The sequence below is a fragment of the Papaver somniferum genome, chromosome 6 (genome assembly GCF_003573695.1).
Source record: "Papaver somniferum cultivar HN1 chromosome 6, ASM357369v1, whole genome shotgun sequence".
Classification (NCBI taxonomy): domain Eukaryota; kingdom Viridiplantae; phylum Streptophyta; class Magnoliopsida; order Ranunculales; family Papaveraceae; genus Papaver; species Papaver somniferum.
Window position 1 is genome coordinate 121,093,640 of NC_039363.1, and position 18,117 is coordinate 121,111,756.

The following is an 18,117-nucleotide window of genomic DNA, read 5'->3' on the forward strand; positions in this document are numbered from 1 at the left end:
ATTTTCATGCAGAGTTACGCAGAATTAGTCCTATGCCAATTTGGGTATTTTCATAAATAAACGGAACATCAAAATTCAATTTCAAAAAATTTTCACTTGAAGGCATCCATCTGTGTTCCTGTTGCACTTGATTAGTATCATGATTATCATTCAAAGAAGATTCCCAATCAGATACAAACCTATTTATTGTGTTAATATATTCAACAATTCTAATTTGTATTTTATTAAAAACTACTGAACATCTTAATTTCCAAATGTGCCAGAGTATAGATTCAAGCAATCTTACCTGCTTTTGTGCATCTGTATTAAAGAATTGGTTAGATTTAAGAATCCTTTCAATCCATTCAATGAAATTAACACCCCTTCTAGTTGTAATCAGATTACTATCTATAGCATTCCAAATATTAAGAGATACAAGACAATCTATAAATAGATGATGTATAGTTTCAGTGTTATTTCCACTCAAGGGACAAGTGCTTGGTATGTTGTCAACATATCTAAAAAGCTTATCTCTAGTAAGAACACAATTGTGCAAACACTTCCATAGAAGGTGATGGATTTTTGGTGTAACTGAACCTTCCACAGTCTCTGCCAAGGAAATTGACTACTATTAGTAACCTGTCTAGGTTGAGATTCTTCAAGAAAAATATTGTTAACCGATTTAACAGTGAAAATTCCATTTCTATTTCATGTGCATCTTATTTGATCATTTCCTATCATAGGTAGTTTTATTCTACAGATCTTATCTACTACTGGTTTTGGAAAAAGAGCATTTAAAGTGCTTATGTTCCAATTCCTAGTATCTTTGTCCATTAACTGACTTACATATTCCATACTAGAAGACATAAAAGTAGTAGAAAGCCTAGTATCTATGTCTGGTACCCAAGTTTCAGTCCAAATATGGACTTTGGTACCATCAGCTATCTCCCAACAATGATTTTTTTTTCATAATATCCAGACCATCCAAGACCCCTCTCCAAATCCAAGATCCATTAGTACTTAGCGCATCTGATAAAGGCTCACAATGAGGAAAATATTTGTATTTCAAAACCTGAACCCAAAGGGCATTAGGATCCTGAAACATTCTCCAAGCTAATTTTTTATCAAAGCAAGACTAAAAATAACATATTTTCTAATGTTAAGACCCCCCCTATGTTTTGGTTCAGCAACAATATCCCAATTTATCAAGAACAATCCTCTTTTATGGTCTGTTTTGTTCCACCAGAATCTCCTCTGGATGGAATCAATTCTATCAGTAAGTTTTTTTGGCATCTTAAACACAGACATTTGATGAGTCCCTAAAGTTCCAAGAACATTTTGAGCCAAAACCTGAAACCAAAAGGGAAAATAATTAAAAAAAAATATTTTCCTAAAACCCGATTGTGCATGAATCTTGTCTCTTTTTGAATTCGGGCACATGAGACAAGATGCACCTTCAACACAATTAAGCTGTGTTGGGGTGAATAATAATTTGTCCACTATATGATCCTTGTACGAAATTATTAATACCCCTTTTCATAGATTGTTTAGACCTTGTTCTTTTCTACAGATGTCTATCTTTTTCTTTAGAAATTAACTTATTCGGAGATGAGTGAAGTTGAGTTTACATACCTCGGTTGAATTCGACTTCTGAACAAGTTTGAGCTTGTTTACTAATCGAATTGCTCTCCGTTGAAGTTTGTTGATATATTTTATTTTATGTTTGTACTTGAAACACTTGGAAATTTCATGACCCTTAAAAGTACAATAAGAACATGTCAATATCGAAGACGGTTCATATACCATAGCTGAGCATGCTGCTAAAAAAATTGAGGTACCTGAAACATGTGAGATAGAATTTTTAGTAGACAAGGAAAAATCCATTTTATCCTCCAAAGTGGTTGAAGAAATATCTCTAGGAAGAATATCAAGATTGATGTACGTATTGCTACAATTATCAAAATATATTCACCAAGGAGTGCAACACTTGAATTTTCATCTTAATTTGAATCATAGTGATCAGACATTTCATCAAGAGTTGCAGCAAAACCTTTGTTCCCTGTATATTTTTTTACGATTTGGAAACTCATTAGCGAAATTACAAAAACCTTTACACTTTAAGCGTCGTGGCATATCCTCATCATCAGTATCGACGGTGTCCCTGTTTTTAGGAGGGGAACGGTCATGATATTTGACTGATGACCTGGGTTTATCTCTGATGAACTGTTTACTTCTCTTCAAAAGAAGATCTCTAAACTGTCTTGTGATCAGTTAGACTGAGTTTTCAAGATGTTCATCTGATGAATCAGTCTCAATAGGATCAACTACAGAGTTTCCAACACTTTTACTTTTGTCAAGCAATTTAGTGTTCTTTGTGCTTTGAAAGCAGTATTCTTTCCAGATTTGGATGTATGATCATGATTAAAGATCTTTAAGTTCCCAACAAGAGTATTTCTGGAAAGTGTATCTAGTTGGAAACGATTTGAGAATTTTCATTACAATGTCCTTTTCAGGAATAGTCTTACCTAATGCAAATGATGCATTAACAATTTCAGACACTTTGTGATTAACTCATCAAATGAATCTTCATCAGCCATACAAAGGTTTTCCCAATCAGAATTTAGGTTTTGAAGCCTAGCTTCCTTTTCAGAGGTATTCCCTTTTGTTTGAGGGTGAAAACGGTTTCTGCTGATTTCGGTAATTTCGTGTATCTGGGTGAGAAACGAGTTTAAACCCTAAACAATGTACTGCAAGGGAGTACTTTGATTCGAGAGATCAATCTGTACAAATCCGGCCTAAACCAAGAAATGGTCGTTCCAGACTTGCTTCGGTCACAAAGTGAAGGAGAAAGGTTGGTCTTAGGGAGGGAAGCGAAGAGAGTATTGAGACCAGGATAGTTGATTCTGGAAGAGTAGGTGTTTGACGACTTGTATCAGAAAGTGAAACGCTAGCAGATTGGGAAGCTAACAAGTGATTTCTGAGTGTAGTATTCTCCTGACCAAAACTTGTTTTTTGGTGGAAATAAGTGAGACCTATTTATACAAGTCGCAATGAAACGTACCCTGGTCCCGTAAGAAGTGGAAATAGTTGAGTAAATGGAAGAAAGCGGTAACGGGTAACGCCTGGAATTTATGTTTCCATAATGAAGGAAACGTTTCACCATTACTTCTTGTATTTACTAACCGCCTCACTCTTATGACAGTTTCTTGTAACGGGCGTAGTGTACGCCGCACGTTGTAAACCGCCAGACCAATACCCTGATGAGCATCCCCCAGTTTGTGACATGTTTTGATGTCTCGAATGTTTTCGTGGAAAACGTGTAGCATATTGTTTGGCAAGTTAAGATTGAGAGGCTTGATGGTTCGGTGGTGACCTTCGACGGCCAAGATTTTGCATCTTGAGAGGAAGGTTAGCCGTTGATTGTGGTTATCTTCCGATGGTAGCCAGTGGCGTGGCTATGGTGTTGGCATGCTTGTGCATGTTCTTGGCGTGGCTGATTAGGGTTTGGTGTCGTGACCAAAGAATTGGCATAACTAAGTGTGTGTCGTGGCCAAAGAGTTGGAAACGTAGCCAAAGGTTGCCACAAGTCGTTTGGTGGCAAGTTTGTACGGCTGAGATCTGCATCTCAGGAGGAAGGATAGCCGTTGATTGTTGCAACCTTCCGTTTGGCAGCCAGTGGCATGGAGGCATGGATGTGGCAAAATTAGGGCTTTGGTACCGTGGCCAAGAGTTGGCACCGTAGACAAGACATTGCCACAAGTCGTTTGGTGGCAAGTTTGTATGGCTAAGATCTGCATAGCAGGAGGAAGGGTGGCCGTTGATTGTTGCAACTCTCCATTTAGCGGCCAGCGGCATGGAGGCATGGCCAGCATGGCAATGGCGCGGAGGTGTGGCTGGCATGGCATGCCATTGGCACTATGGTGCGGCCGTCATGGTTGGCATGGCATGCCATTGGCACGGTGGTGCGGCTGGCATGGTTGGCATGACTTCGGCGTGGAGATGTGTCTGGCATGGCATGCCATTGGCACGATGGTGCGGCTGGCATGGTTGGCATGCCTTTGGCGCGGAGATATGGCTGACATGGAATACTATTGGAACGGTGGTGCGACTGGCATGGTTGGCATGCCTTTGGCGCGAAGATGTGGCTGACATGGCATGCAATTGGCATGATGGTGCGGCTGGCATGCCTTTGGCGCGGAGATGTGGCTGGCATGGCATGCCATTGGCACGGTGGTGCGGTTGACATGGTTGGCATGCCTTTGGCGCGGAGATGTGGCTGGCATGGCATGCCATTGGCACGGTGGTGCGACTGTCATGGTTGGCATGCCATTGGCACAGTGGTGCGGCTGGCATGGTTGGCATGCCTTTGGCGCGGAGATGTGGCTAGCATGGCGCAATTGGCACGGTGGTGCAGCTGGCATGGTTGGCATGCCTTTGGCACAGAGATGTGGATGGCATGGCATGCAATTGGCACGGTGGTGCGGCTAGCATGGTTGGCATGCCATTGGCACAGTTGTGTGGCTGGCATGTGCAGAGATGCTGCCAATCAGTACCGAGGGCTATGCCGTGGAGCATGACATATGCATAAAAAAGGTACCCCGGTAATTTTACGCTGACATGTCGAATGGTTCGATAAATGTGCTAGTGGCAACATTATTACTCAAGTGTGACGTCACTGTTTGACTAAGATTTTATGATTTTAACCCTAAGCTAAAAACCACCATCAACATTAAGTCCCCTGCTTAGCTCGAAATAGGGGCATTGTTGCGAGGTAAGCATAAGATGGTGACAGATAAGGACAAAATCCAAACAGCAAGTCATGAAAAGATGGTCAGGAAGATCCATTTAACCTTTTCGATAGTTAAGGAGAATTCGTGATTCTTGTGTTGGCGACTTTGCACGAACTTGGATCGGTGAGGAGCCGTTTGCATTGCTTGGCGCGAAGTGAGCCGCTGGCGTTGCTCGGTTTGGAATGAAGCCGTTAGCATTGTAATGGCTTGAAATGAGCCGCTAGCATTGACTTGGCGGGACGTTGGTATAGACTTGGCGTGCGTGAGCGTTGGCATGGGCTTTGGAGCTGACACGACATGGTGTGGCGTGGGTGCTGACACGACATGGTGTGAGCGCTGGCATGGCGCGACGTTGGCTTGGCACTGCGCTGTCTTGGCATGGATTGTTGGCACCGTGAAGCTTGTTCTTGCGGGCCCAATTGCCTTTTTCATACATAGCTCAAGTGGAAAATCCTTTCCTTATTCAAATTCCAAAAGTGTCACGCCTATAAAAGGGGTTGCTCTCCTTTTTATCTCGCATCTTTCTTCCCACGTCCTTGTGTTAGCGGTAGAGAGATAACAATAAAGTGGGTGAGCGTATTCCAGGTATGTACTCTAGTTTTTCTCTTTTATCTTGTTCTTCTTGTGTTGATGCAAACCCTAGCCGTAGGTACACTTTCCAAAAATTTGTAGAAATATTGTTGATGTAAACCCTAGCCATAGGTATGTCTTCCTTACATTTGTAGAAAGACTTCATCATGAACAATTCCTCTTCGAAAATCACAACATCGGTCACCTCATGAATAGTGTTGGAAGCAATTATTGTGTAAAGTAAGCATGCACGGGTAGGCAACTGTCATTGATTCCATGAACAACTTGGCGTGTGGCCGTGAGCATAGTTCCCGCGGTGGGAGGTGCATCTTCTTGGCCGAGAGCGTGCTTCCCGCTGCAACGCACGTTTTTGGAAAGGGGTGTGTCTCTTGGCAGCGTAGGACTTTGTCTTACGCGAGTATCAGTCCCCATTTCTTTGGATATGCGTGTTATGACTTGTGGTTGAAAATAGAATGGCTTGTAACCGAAATGAATTCTTCATTGCTGACAAAGTAATCTTCGTGCACCCCCCTTCCGGTAGTAATTTTTTTTATACCCCTTTCCGTTGTTTTAGTTACTTTGAAAGTGAAAGAGGCTAAAGAAGGTTTCGTTAGGATGCTACTTGAGAAAAACCCTACCGCGGCTTTGAAAAACGTTGGCAGTTCCAAGCCAAACACGGATGATGAATTCTTTACAACGTCTGCCACATCTAGGAAAAATCATCCCAGGTTTGTGCCCGTCCTTCATACCGGTTCGGAGGGTGAAGGAGACGTCCGGTCGGTTCGACCAGGTTGTGTAATACAGTTTTGCCTTCAGAGGAAAGAATATCCTGCTTCTTCTGCCAGAGTCCGTTACGATCTTTTGACAAATGGATGTGATTCATGATAAGTCAGGACTGCGTAAGAGCCAATTTGACCAAGACGCAAATCATTGGAGCTGTCACAGCTTCTGCAGCACTTCAAATCAGGAAAGACATCCCGAGCTTAGTTGATTTTATCTCTCGATGGTGTCCAGATACTCACACGGCTATATGCAGGTGGGGTGAAATGACTATCTCTTTAGAGAGTGTGGCCGTCTTGCCGAACCTTCCCATAACAGGGAATCTTGATATTACCTTGTCAGAAGATGAAGAACAGATGTGCGCCGCTTTTGTTGCGAAGTCGAAAGGCTTTGTCCGGAAGGAAAACGAGACGAGGTGTTTCTACATATGGTGGGTGTCTCAATGGTTTCCAGATGAGTCGGAGCCGGATAAAGAATAGTACGCTTCATGTCGCGGCGTTCTTGGTTCTTTGGTTATCCAGGGATATTTTTGACGACGGCTCGGGTAATAAAGAGATAAGGAAGGGCTCATTAAGTTTGCCATCAGATTAGCGCAAGGTGTTGTTCTACCTATTGGCGGCTTGTTTCTCGGTTCTCTGTTTTCTGTACACACACTTGGATCATCTGGTTGCGGACATGCGTGCTTCAAAAGGTTACATGAAAGTGGACCCGTACGTCCCTTCAAGCGTGGTTGTGGGAGCATTTCGAGAAGTACGCTCCAAAACCGCTGGCTTCACTTCCCGAGTCTTGGGGTGGTTCTAAGATACTTTGCTGGGTGAACAGGCGTCCAAAATCTGGCTCGAACCTGGTTGAATTCCTCGAAAACTCCTAGACAATCAACTTTCGTCCATGGGCACCGGTGCATGCCTCCATAGTTTAAATGGACACATTTGCCTCTGTTCCGAACACATCTTTGCTTTCTGAAAAGAATACGTGCATTGGGGAGGTTGTGTTCATGAGAAGTTGCACGCCTGTTTATGTACCGTCTTTCTTTCGAGGATCTTTCCAGGCAGTTTCTTACAACATTGACAGGGCGGCTCGGCATATGGGATTTGACCAAGGAGTCCCTCTCTCTCTTCAGTCGCCTGTTCCAGAAAACTTGTTGCCAGCTGCTCTTGATGTTAGTGCTCTTGTGCCGGGTATAAGTCTTCCCTTTTTGCTCTCAAGACGAAATATGACAAGAACTTCCAAGTATAACATATTATGGCAGGACGAGTTCCTTGCCATTCATGGATTCTTGAATGACGTAGTGAAGAATACTTGTGGTAAGCCTTCTGCTGCAACTTTAGAAAAACATCCATTGTTAAGGGATCCCTCCTTGCCCAAACGGAAATATCCTAACACGGACACAGACAGTCCCCAAGAGAAGGAGCGAAGGTCGAAAAATCGTGCATGTAGCTTTCAGTCGGATCCGACGGCTCCCGTGACCTTCAGTTCTTCCAACATTCGGGTATGTATTCTTTTTCTTGCCCACTCAGTCGGATTGCACAATTCTTTCGTTATTGAAAATATTTCCTTATTCCTTAAATAGGGTGTGAAAGCCTTTGCCCAGCTTGCACGTAGTCAGAAAACGGCGGCTCTCGTAGCATAGGGTGGCAATGCCGAGCCTCAGAGAATGACGGCTCTCGCGACAGAGGGTGACAATGCCGAGCCTCAGAGAACGGCGGCTCTCGCGGTATAGGGTGGCAATGCTGAGCCTTCTTGTGGTGAAGAGGATCTCGAAAAGGAGGAAAGCTTGGAATCTAGTGATGATGAAAATAGCTCTTCAACAGCAGCGCCGAGTCTTCATCTAGTCGGTCTGAAAGTGGATCAGTGAGTCTTCACGCATTCTTCTTCTTCTTTTTTTTTTTTTTTTTTTTTAAATATCTAAACCGTGATATCGGAGGGAGAACCCGCTCCTGAAGATTACCCCGAGGCGGAAAACCGTGGACATACAGCTTTGTCTCCAACCGTGGCAGCTGCGCCTGTCGACCCGGAAATGGAGGTCAATCAAGATGAAGATGTTGTTGCGGATCAAGTAGCGGAGAGTGCTCCAGCGACCGCTAGCGCAATTGTAGTTAGGAATCCCTTGCCAGTTACTGATTCAGTTGCGGGTGCCGCTTTCGCTCATCCATACTTAGTTCCTTATCCAGATCACGTACTGATCGGCGACTTCAGCGTGCCAGCCAAATACAAGACGTTATATACCAAGATATGGGAAAGGTATGAACACATCTCCACAACCAAAAAGGTTACTAGTCGGTTTGCGCTGGTCAAGTGTGTGGATAAAGCCTTATCTTCGATTGACGATATGTGCAAAGTGACTGGCCATACCGTTTCTGAGGACGTGGTCTCAAGCTGGAAGTTCCATCGTGATGTGTGCGTAGACCACGGGTTCAACGTTCCCTGGTTTGTTGAAGGTTTCTTTGAGATCGAAAAGTTGCATACCACGGCGGCTGAAGGCCCTTCCGCGGATGAGGTCGCACAACAGGAGGCGGAGATCAAAAGGTTGTCTAAGGAGCTGAAGTTGAAGTGGGCGGCTCTCGAAAGCACGAAGGAGGATTTCTCCAAGAAGATCAAGCCATTACTAGATGGTTTTTCTTGAATGCACTCCTGTCTTCTGAACTTCTTTATTTAGGCTTTTTCTTTTGAAAGGAAAACAGAGCGCCTAGTTCATGGTTCGATTTGAATTGATAGATAATTGTCTCCAATGGGGGTTTTGGATTATTCTTTTGGAACGAATTGTTTTTTAGAATAGTGTTGTTTTTTTTATGACTATAAGTGGCAAAAATACCCCAGGAGAGTCATGGAGTTGTGAATGTTGTGTTGTCAGTAGAAAGTATGGGATGAAACATGGGGATAGCATGGCTGTCGGTTTCTAATATCTATGTGAAAATTCTAGGTAATAGAACATGCAACTCGTCTGACGAGACTTACTTGTTTTTTAGAGTCTCCCAACAAAATGGATCTCCCGGATGTAAATATGAGTTTTTTGTGGGCGGCGTCCGTGACTGTGAAAAGTCCCCAATCATTCCTAAGTCCCCAGTCGTTCCAGAGCCGTTTGATAACCGAGCCGGCGACTAGTCGGTTTCTATCATCTCGATATCTGGGTTGAAAAGATGAAATCGGAAATCGGGAACTGATATTGTAACCGACAGATTAATCTCCCACTGTGGTCGTCAATTGTTTGAGGGTGAAAACGGTTTCTGCTGATTTCGGTAGTTTCGTGTGTGGGTGAGAAACGAGTTTAAACCCTAAACAATGTACTGCAAGGAGTACTTTGATTCGAGAGATCAATCTGTACAAATGCGGCCTAAACCAAGAAATGTACGTTCCAGACTTGCTTCGATCACAAAGTGAAGGAGAAAGGTTGGTCTTAGGGAGGGAAGCGAAGAGAGTGTTGAGACCAGGATAGTTGATTCTGGAAGAGTAGTTGTTTGACGACTTGTATCAGAAAGTGAAACGCTAGCAGATTGGGAAGCTAACAAGTGATTTATGAGTGTTGTATTCTCCTGACCAAAACTTGTTTTTTGGTGGAAATAAGTGAGACCTATTTATACAAGTCGCAATGAAACGTACCCTGGTCTCGTAAGAAGTGGAAACGGTTGAGTAAATGGAAGAAAGCGGTAACGGGTAATGCCTGGAATTTATGTTTCCATAATGAAGGAAACGTTTCACCATTACTTCTTGTATTTACTAACCGCCTCACTCTTTTGACACTTTCTTGTAACGGGCGTAGTGTACGCCACACGCTGTAAACCGCCAGACCAATACCCTGATGAGCATCCCCCAGTTTGTGACATGTTTTGATGTCTCGAGTGTTTTCGTGGAAAACGTGTAGCATATTGTTTGGAAAGTTAAGATTAAGAGTCTCGCCGATTCGGTGGTGACCTTCGACGGCCGAGATTTTGCATCTTGAGAGGAAGGTTAGCCGTTGATTGTGGTCATCTTCCGCTGGTATCCAGTGGCGTGGCCATGGTGTTGGCATGGCTTGCGCATGCTCTTGGCGTGGATGATTAGGGTTTGGTGTCGTGACCAAATAATTGGCATAGTTAACTGTGTGTCGTGGCCAAAGAGTTGGCAGCGTAGCTAAATGTTGCTACAAGTCGTTTGGTGGCAAGTTTGTACGGCTGAGATCTTTATCAGGAGGAAGGATAGTCGTTGATTGTTGCAACCTTCCGTTTGGAAGCAAGTGGCACAGAGGCATGGCTGTGGCCAAATTAGGGCTTTGGCACCATGACCAAATTAAGGTTTTGGCATCGTGGCCAAGAGTTGGCACCGTAGCCAAGATATTGCCACAAGTCGTTTGGTGGCAAGTTTGTACGGCTGAGATCTGAACCTCAGGAGGAAGGGTGGTCGTTGATTGTTGCAACCCTCCATTTTGCGGCAAACGGCATGGAGGCATGGCCAACATGGATTTGGTGTGGAGGTGTGGCTGGCATGGAATGCTATTGGCACTATGGTGCAGCCGGCATGGTTGGCATTCCTTTCGCGCGAAGATGTGGCTGGCATGGCATGTCATTGGCACGATGGTGCGGCTGGCATGCCTTTGGCGCAGAGATGTGGCTGGCATGGCATGCCATTGGCACGATGGTGCGGATGGCATGGTTGGCATGCCTTTGGCACGGAGACGTGGCTGGCATGGCATACCATTGGCACTGGGGTGCGTGTCACACCTCCAAACGCTCCAAGCAATTTTTCGCGAAGGTATAACCCGGCAATATAGTTGTTCAATGATCTCTTATCACCCACTCGTATTTCAGCCTTATAAGTTTGCACCAATGCAAACATCCAACTCACCTTGAGTATGCAATGAAAGATTTACTTAGATTTTATCTACCAAACAATGTAGCTGTAGCGCCTCCAAAGCTAGCAGCTGACTAATCCAAGAGATTAACTAAATAAGAGGCACTAAAAATCTAAATCATTTACTTAAACATTCAATTAAGAATCTGCTACAAAGCTTAACCCCAAAAACTAGCCCCGCTCAGAAATATATAAATAATAATTCCTCTCAAATGATACATATACAATTGTTATTTGGTTTGCAAATAAAATATACAACATAATAAACATAGCAGAAGACTCAACGCCACAAAGCTTCCACTGCGCAACCCTGATCTGTCTCTGAAACTGAAAGTGGGAATGGGTGAGCACATCATCCCTAAAAGGGGTGCCCCGTAGGAATAACAACTAGCTTTCAAGTAAACATTAATATGATTCGAAGACAATGCAGGTTTTATCGAAAGTCGTTAATACACGGAAAGATAGTAAAAAACAAAGTAGAAACTTCTTCATAGACATCCATAAATAACAGTAAACATCCATGTATGAGATGTGTGTTGCCGCACATAAGGAAGAGTAATATTGATGCCAATTCCACACCGAATAGGTAATACTACAATGTATCGCTCTAGCCATAGAATACTGAATATATATAAAGGAATAATAATATTACGGTCTATCGCCCTAGCCGTGTAATATTGCGGTGTATCGCCCTAGCCATAGAATACTGATATTGTTTCGGCACACATCTCATACCACACAGAGAACACAAAGATATGCATGAATTTCACAACACAAAGATTGATTTGTAAAACAATAATGAATACAAGAGAGTTCTTTATCGATTCCCACCTCTTTTGATTACAAGCCTCGCCTACCTCGAGATCCACAATCCACTGGTTCATCCTTTGAATCGATCGTTGTTAATAGGTAACTGTTAATCAAACAAGAACTCTAAGAATCTAGCCACAAAGGCTCACACAAGAATCATACAAGTCTATCTAGTAGTTCTAAGTCCTTTTGTGACTCTACACCTTTTCATTCTCTATCTTTGACATAACTATGATTTACTAATTGAATTAGGTTGATTATATAATCCATTAGTTAAGTCTCGTGAACATCTACAACTTTGTAGAAGGAGCCAAATGCTAATTCGCACTACATAGGTTCAAAACATCAAACTAGTAAAACTAACCCTAAGCCCAAGTCCAGTAAGAAATCTCATTACACAAGGCCTGGTCCACTAGGGTCAATTAACGGTCTCTAACAGGCAAACTGACAGTCACATGTCAGCTAACAGTCAACGTCAGTCAAAGGTCAACGTCCAGTCCACGGTCAAAGGATAACTCGGTCAAGGTCCACTGAGTCAAATAGGGAATCAGTGAGCCAACTCAGGGTTAGACTGATTCAACTCAGTCAGATGATCTAAGTCAGCTAAGAACATAATCAGTCAGATAGTCTGACTAGGATGACTAACAGGCCTAATACTCAAGAACATAAGTTATACAATTACTAAACATTGCATTCATTCAAATAGAATTCAACAATTCAATTACAAACAAAACTATATCCTACCTGCAATTGCAGCAACAAGCTTTCACCTAAGATCCACTCAACAACTGCATCTAACCCTCATTCCCAATCGCAAACCAATCTCAAAACAAGCAACCCAGCAGACCACAACCATTACATTACCACCTTCAACTTCAGTTAACACTCCTCAACTATATTCCATGTATTTCAGTACCAGCACAATCCAACTCAGTCTCAGCTCTATACTAACCACAACTTCATATTACAAACACTGTTCTATACCATCTCCAATTATAGGTCCATCTGCAACACCAAAACTCTACAACACATGTAACAATTCATATAAAAAAACACCAGTTATAATTCCAACTTCATCATATCACAAACTAACACCAATACCTGTAATTGATATACACAGTTCGACATCACCAGTACCTACAATGTTCACCAACATTCTACAACAATCATTCACTACTGAAATCTCATCACCCATACATCCGGCATCTCAAATCACCAACACCACTGACTTAGCCTATAATTCCTATAGAATCATTCTTTCTCAGTTCCTCTAATAATCCAACTCAAGTATTCTTGTAACCCAATTGAGACATCTACCAATTAAGTTATATTCAGTTTCAATTCAAAACAACATCAACATCTAAACAGTTTCATCTCCAGCAAATACTCCATTTATCTAACTTAACTATGAATACATTAAAGACCACACAACTTCAATACACGAACCAAATAACTTTGCTAGGTTTACTGATAAGAAAAATTACCTCAAGACCAAGTTATGAAGCAACTGAATTAACCTCTTCTTTGGCTTGATCTAATTAAACACCTTATCTCGATTCAGAATCCACCCAATTCTTTAATTCACTGATTCTTCATCGAAACAACCACACAACATCAATTCAAACTAAGCAAACCCATCTTCTAATTCAATCCTCTAACCAACAACTTCATCTTCTGGCTCTTCTTCGAACTTCTTATAAAACCCTAACTCTTGATTCATCACTGACTCATCTTCAAAACTACAATTAAACGTCAACCCATTCAATCTTCATCAATCAGGAACCCAATACGCTAATCAATTCCACGAAATCTCCATCAACTTCATCCTTCAGAAAACCCTAACTTCAGAACCCTAACAATCTCTAATCTTTATCCTTCCTGAATCAAAACCACATCACCTCATTCAATATAAGATCAGTTTCATGAATCAAACTCTCTCTAACTCAATCCCGAAATCAACACCTTAACTTCTACAGAGATCGAATAGAGGAACGAGAGAAAGAAAGGAAAAACAGAAGAGAAGAAGAGAAGGAAGAAAGAGAAATAAAAATGTTGAATGAGCTTATCTGCTCGATCAGTTCTAATAAAGCCAAGGGCAACTGATAGAGGTACTCTACAAAATGATATGGGGAGCCCATGTCGGCTAAACTACCAAATGCCTATTTTTCCCTTCTCATAATTACGGTGATATCTTCTTCGTACGGTATCCGAATGACACGCTCGAGCAGTCCATTCCGCGTAACTTTCCGAAATCTAAACAACGGTACTAGTTTCGTAACTAAATCGTTGTTAAATTAATTTCTATTAATTAACGTCATTGTTAAACTAATCGAGTTATTAGCGGCCAAATCGTCTCTTGACTAGTCTAATAGCGTTGACGTGCTTGAGGGTCCTTACAGTAGCCCATACTACAAAGAGGTTCCTGCCATGTTTATGCTTCACAGAGTTAGGGGAGTATTATCAAATCAACAGTAAACCAAAGCCAAACGTATAAGCCAACAAATTCACTTTTATTAGCTTAAGGGGAAGATACAAAATCGTCCAACCAATGGACTTACAAGCTTATTCTCTAAACCTAACGCAACAATTACTCTCTACTGCAAATGTGGTTCCTCAATACTCGAACTATTGAACAACTCGTTTAAAAGGGGTTCTCTGGCTATTTATAATGCCAAGAATCAGGGCCAATCCGTATGCAACTCTGTTACACGCCCCATGAACAACCATCTGTCCATGGGCAGTTCCCTAACCGCCACAACTTACTTTTTAACTGCTATCTTTAGTGCTGGCACTCAGAAACGCGCCACACTTGTCTTGGGCGGTTAGGACACGCCAAACTCAGTTACAAAACTCCTTTGCAACCGTCTCTGTAACAACACGAATATTTTTCCTTTGGGCTGCGCTGAGCCCGAGTCTAACCCATTTGGGTGGGAAGCGCTAGCATTGTGCAATGGGGGGTGTATAATCCTAGTATCATATGCTTATAGTCTTGGTGAGTAGTGCCCTGAAACCAGTATGTGTGTTTTTAAATAAAGAGGTTATCCCTTAGTAGTACTAAGGTGGAAATTTAGTAGATGCTACTGGATTTGAGCATGCTTGCCGCTTGACAAATATGTGCAGCAAAGGGGTATTTTGGTTCTTTTCGTTGTAAACTAAATTCACAGAAACAAAACTCATCTTTCCTCTTGTTGTTTCCGACATTTTTTTTTAAAAATAGAAATGAAACCACCACTGTTCCTCTCTAACCATCACTAATTTCTCGTCTTTAACGCTTCTACACGGCCATTAATGGGATTGGATTTCAAGTTAACACTATCACGCAGGTAGGGGTTTCCTTCAATCCTTTTCACTGGATGTTTTCTCTTCTTACTTCTGTTGTTACTGCATATATGTTTTAACCTAAGTTAATGTTTATTGGAGATGTTTTGTTAACCATTGATTCGATATATTTTGTTTACAAACTTAATTTCTTCAAGTTATCCATGTTTTTGATAATTTTGCATGATAAGAGATTTGGTTTGGAATTATGGAATTTTTGTGTTTGACCTATACATATTGAACTGTGTATGATTTTGATGGTATAAATGATTTGATGAAGAGTAAAGATATTTTTTTTAGTCATTTGAAGTTCCGTTTTCTCATCACAAATCTAATTCTTGTCTTAAACTTTAAACTTGCCTACTACCTGTTTGCTAAAATGACAAAATGATCTTTGCATTTGAAATCCCATTGATAGCCAAAAGAAGATTGAAATTGCTTCATAAATGTTTCTCATTTTACTCTTTTCACTACCCTAAAGTTCAAAATGTTACAAGATAATAATTCACATTATATTGCATCACCAGCATGATTCTTTGAAACTTTTTGAACAACCCACTTTGGATGGCATACTGCGATTATTATGCAAGTCATTGTTTAGGGATTTTATCATGTTTTAACAAACACCTGACCCTTTGCAATGTCTTAGAAATGCTTCCTATTGCAAAAATGAGTTCGAATGAGATACGGTGTTTTCTCTATTCACTCTGTTTACTTAAATTTTTTTGGCTATCATAAATCATTGCACTCTGATCACATGAAGGTATTGATTTAACTTTATTGGCTTCCAATGGGTCTCATTTTTGATATGATTGCTTTGAAAAGGAAAATTGTCTACAGACAGTCTTAAAACTGCCATGTAGCTTAGTCAACTTTATTTCTTGATTTCAACAATTTAAAAGTAAAGAAAATGAAAATGTACTAAGAACTTTGCTACTGATTTTTAGTTTCATTTGTCACCTTTCGTGATGCGTATCTTGGTGAATTTCAACTTTCAACCATTTGTGTTATCTTGCTGTCTTTTGGCTCTTCATCAAATTTATGCCTAAATTTGTTAATGTTACATCTCCATGGTCTACTATTCTTATGGGTTCACATGCTTATCAACCATTGAGTTCTGTTTTGAAGCTACCTGCGAGAATGGTTTCATGGTGAGGATTTTATTTTACTAATAACGTGAATGCCGCCAATGTTTGTGTTTAAGTAAGATTTCAGTTATGGATTTACGAGATTTTCATAACTTGGTTTCTGGAAGTTTCCTTAACGATAATGGATTTGATTTGGAAGCTAGATGACTCTACTGTAGGACCGTCAGGCCTTAATTGGCACCCCATCTACGGATGGCAACCCGGAAGACCGTTTGTTTGATAACGGTGGCTGGTATCGGACTACCCTGACAATGACGTTTGCCAAAGGAATAGTAGAGTAACTTATCTTTATTTGCGGCATTGAATCTTACTTATTGACTGATTGTTTAAAGCTTTACATTTTGTACATTATTTTAGTTGCTGCTCTTGTCTATCCAATTATGTTTCTCGCAGGCATTATGTTTCACGGATAAAACTCCTACTGGGCATTCGCTCACCCCGTTTTTGTTTTGTTTTCCCCCCCAACAGATTTTGGAGAGAGGTTAAGGATGTAAGCTTAGGAAGAACTTACGGCTAGTAGCTTAAGCAAAACTTGGTAACTTTGCTTATCGAATATGTATATCACGGGGTTATCTGGGTGGTTTAATTTTCTGGCTTGACCAATGCTTTTGATTATATTTTCTTGTGTACAAGACTGTCAGCAAACTCATTCTGGGGTTTTCCTATGTGTAGACTGTTTAAGAAATTCCTTCACTTTCGTCTTTAATGCAGTACAAGCACATGTACATTTTCCTCTATTGTATGAGCTAACCATCTCATGTACATCTATTAATGTCTTTAGATTAAAGTTTCATATGTTCTAGTTCTCAACTTTATACATGTTGATCAATGTTAAAATGTGTTTGTGATGTCTTGGTTTTTGACAAGTGCTTGAAAATCTTTTTTTAGTCTTCCCACTAGCGGGTGAGATTCATTTGATTAACTCTTGTTGTATTTGACTCATTTCAACTATATGAACTTTTGCTATTATAGACTAAATGGTTTCGTCAACATTTTAGTGTACGTTTCGAGACCTTGTTCTTTTATAGTTACTTATTTGTAAAGTGCTGCTTAAACAAAAAGTACATTAACCTCTTAATTCATTTAGTCAGAGCCACGATAAGAGATTTTCATTTTAAATTTTTTTATTCGTTTTCATTTTTCTTGTTGGCCTTGGCACTCATTATTACTGGATTTGGAAATAAACGTACATTTTTGTTTAGTTTTTGAGTAACGTACCGGAAGATTTTGCCTTGCTAACTGGGTTGAAAACCAACTCATTAGAAGGAAATTTCTCGTCCGTTACAGTCTCTAACTTGCTCTTCCACTTTGGCATGCGTGTGATGCACACACACTCGCATCTGGCACTTGAACTCAAGTCTCGCAACGTGCAACTTCGGACATGCCAATGTTTGGCATGCTTGTGCAACTCAACTTGTACTTCTGCCAAGCCTTTAACAATGATTACGCTTCACTCCCTCTTGGTCTCTGCCAAGTATTTGGCAATGGTAATGCAACATGCCACTTGCATGTCTGCCAAGTATCTGGCAAGGAATGTGCAACATCCATCCTAGCTACATACTTAGTTAATTTGGATGCCATCATCCAAATACCATAACACTTGAGTCTTGACTTGCTTAGTTCAGCTTCATGTTTCATATGCATCACTTGCATCTCATTTGGCGAGCAATAATCATCAATGGCGTGTTTGGCCTCGCCATTGATGCACATGCATAGTCCAAGCCATGGCCAAAGCTTAGGATCATGCCAAAGTCATTCCATGACTTTTCGTCTCATCCTTTATTCCTTCCTTGAGATGGGCTAACTCTGAATAAGGATATGCAACACTATCTCATAGTTGTTGCATGTGCCAAGTAACCTTTCTTGTCTCATCCATGTTGGCGCTACATCGTCGGATT

The 18,117-nt window shown here is 41.2% G+C and overlaps 1 long non-coding RNA gene across 1 annotated transcript; it reads left to right on the forward strand.

The window, feature by feature from the left end:
• Nucleotides 1–14,911: 14,911 nt before the first annotated feature.
• Nucleotides 14,912–17,036, forward strand: LOC113286106. Its single transcript, XR_003329110.1, has 2 exons — nucleotides 14,912–15,076; nucleotides 16,688–17,036. It is a non-coding gene; the product is annotated as an uncharacterized LOC113286106 (long non-coding RNA).
• Nucleotides 17,037–18,117: the final 1,081 nt, after the last annotated feature.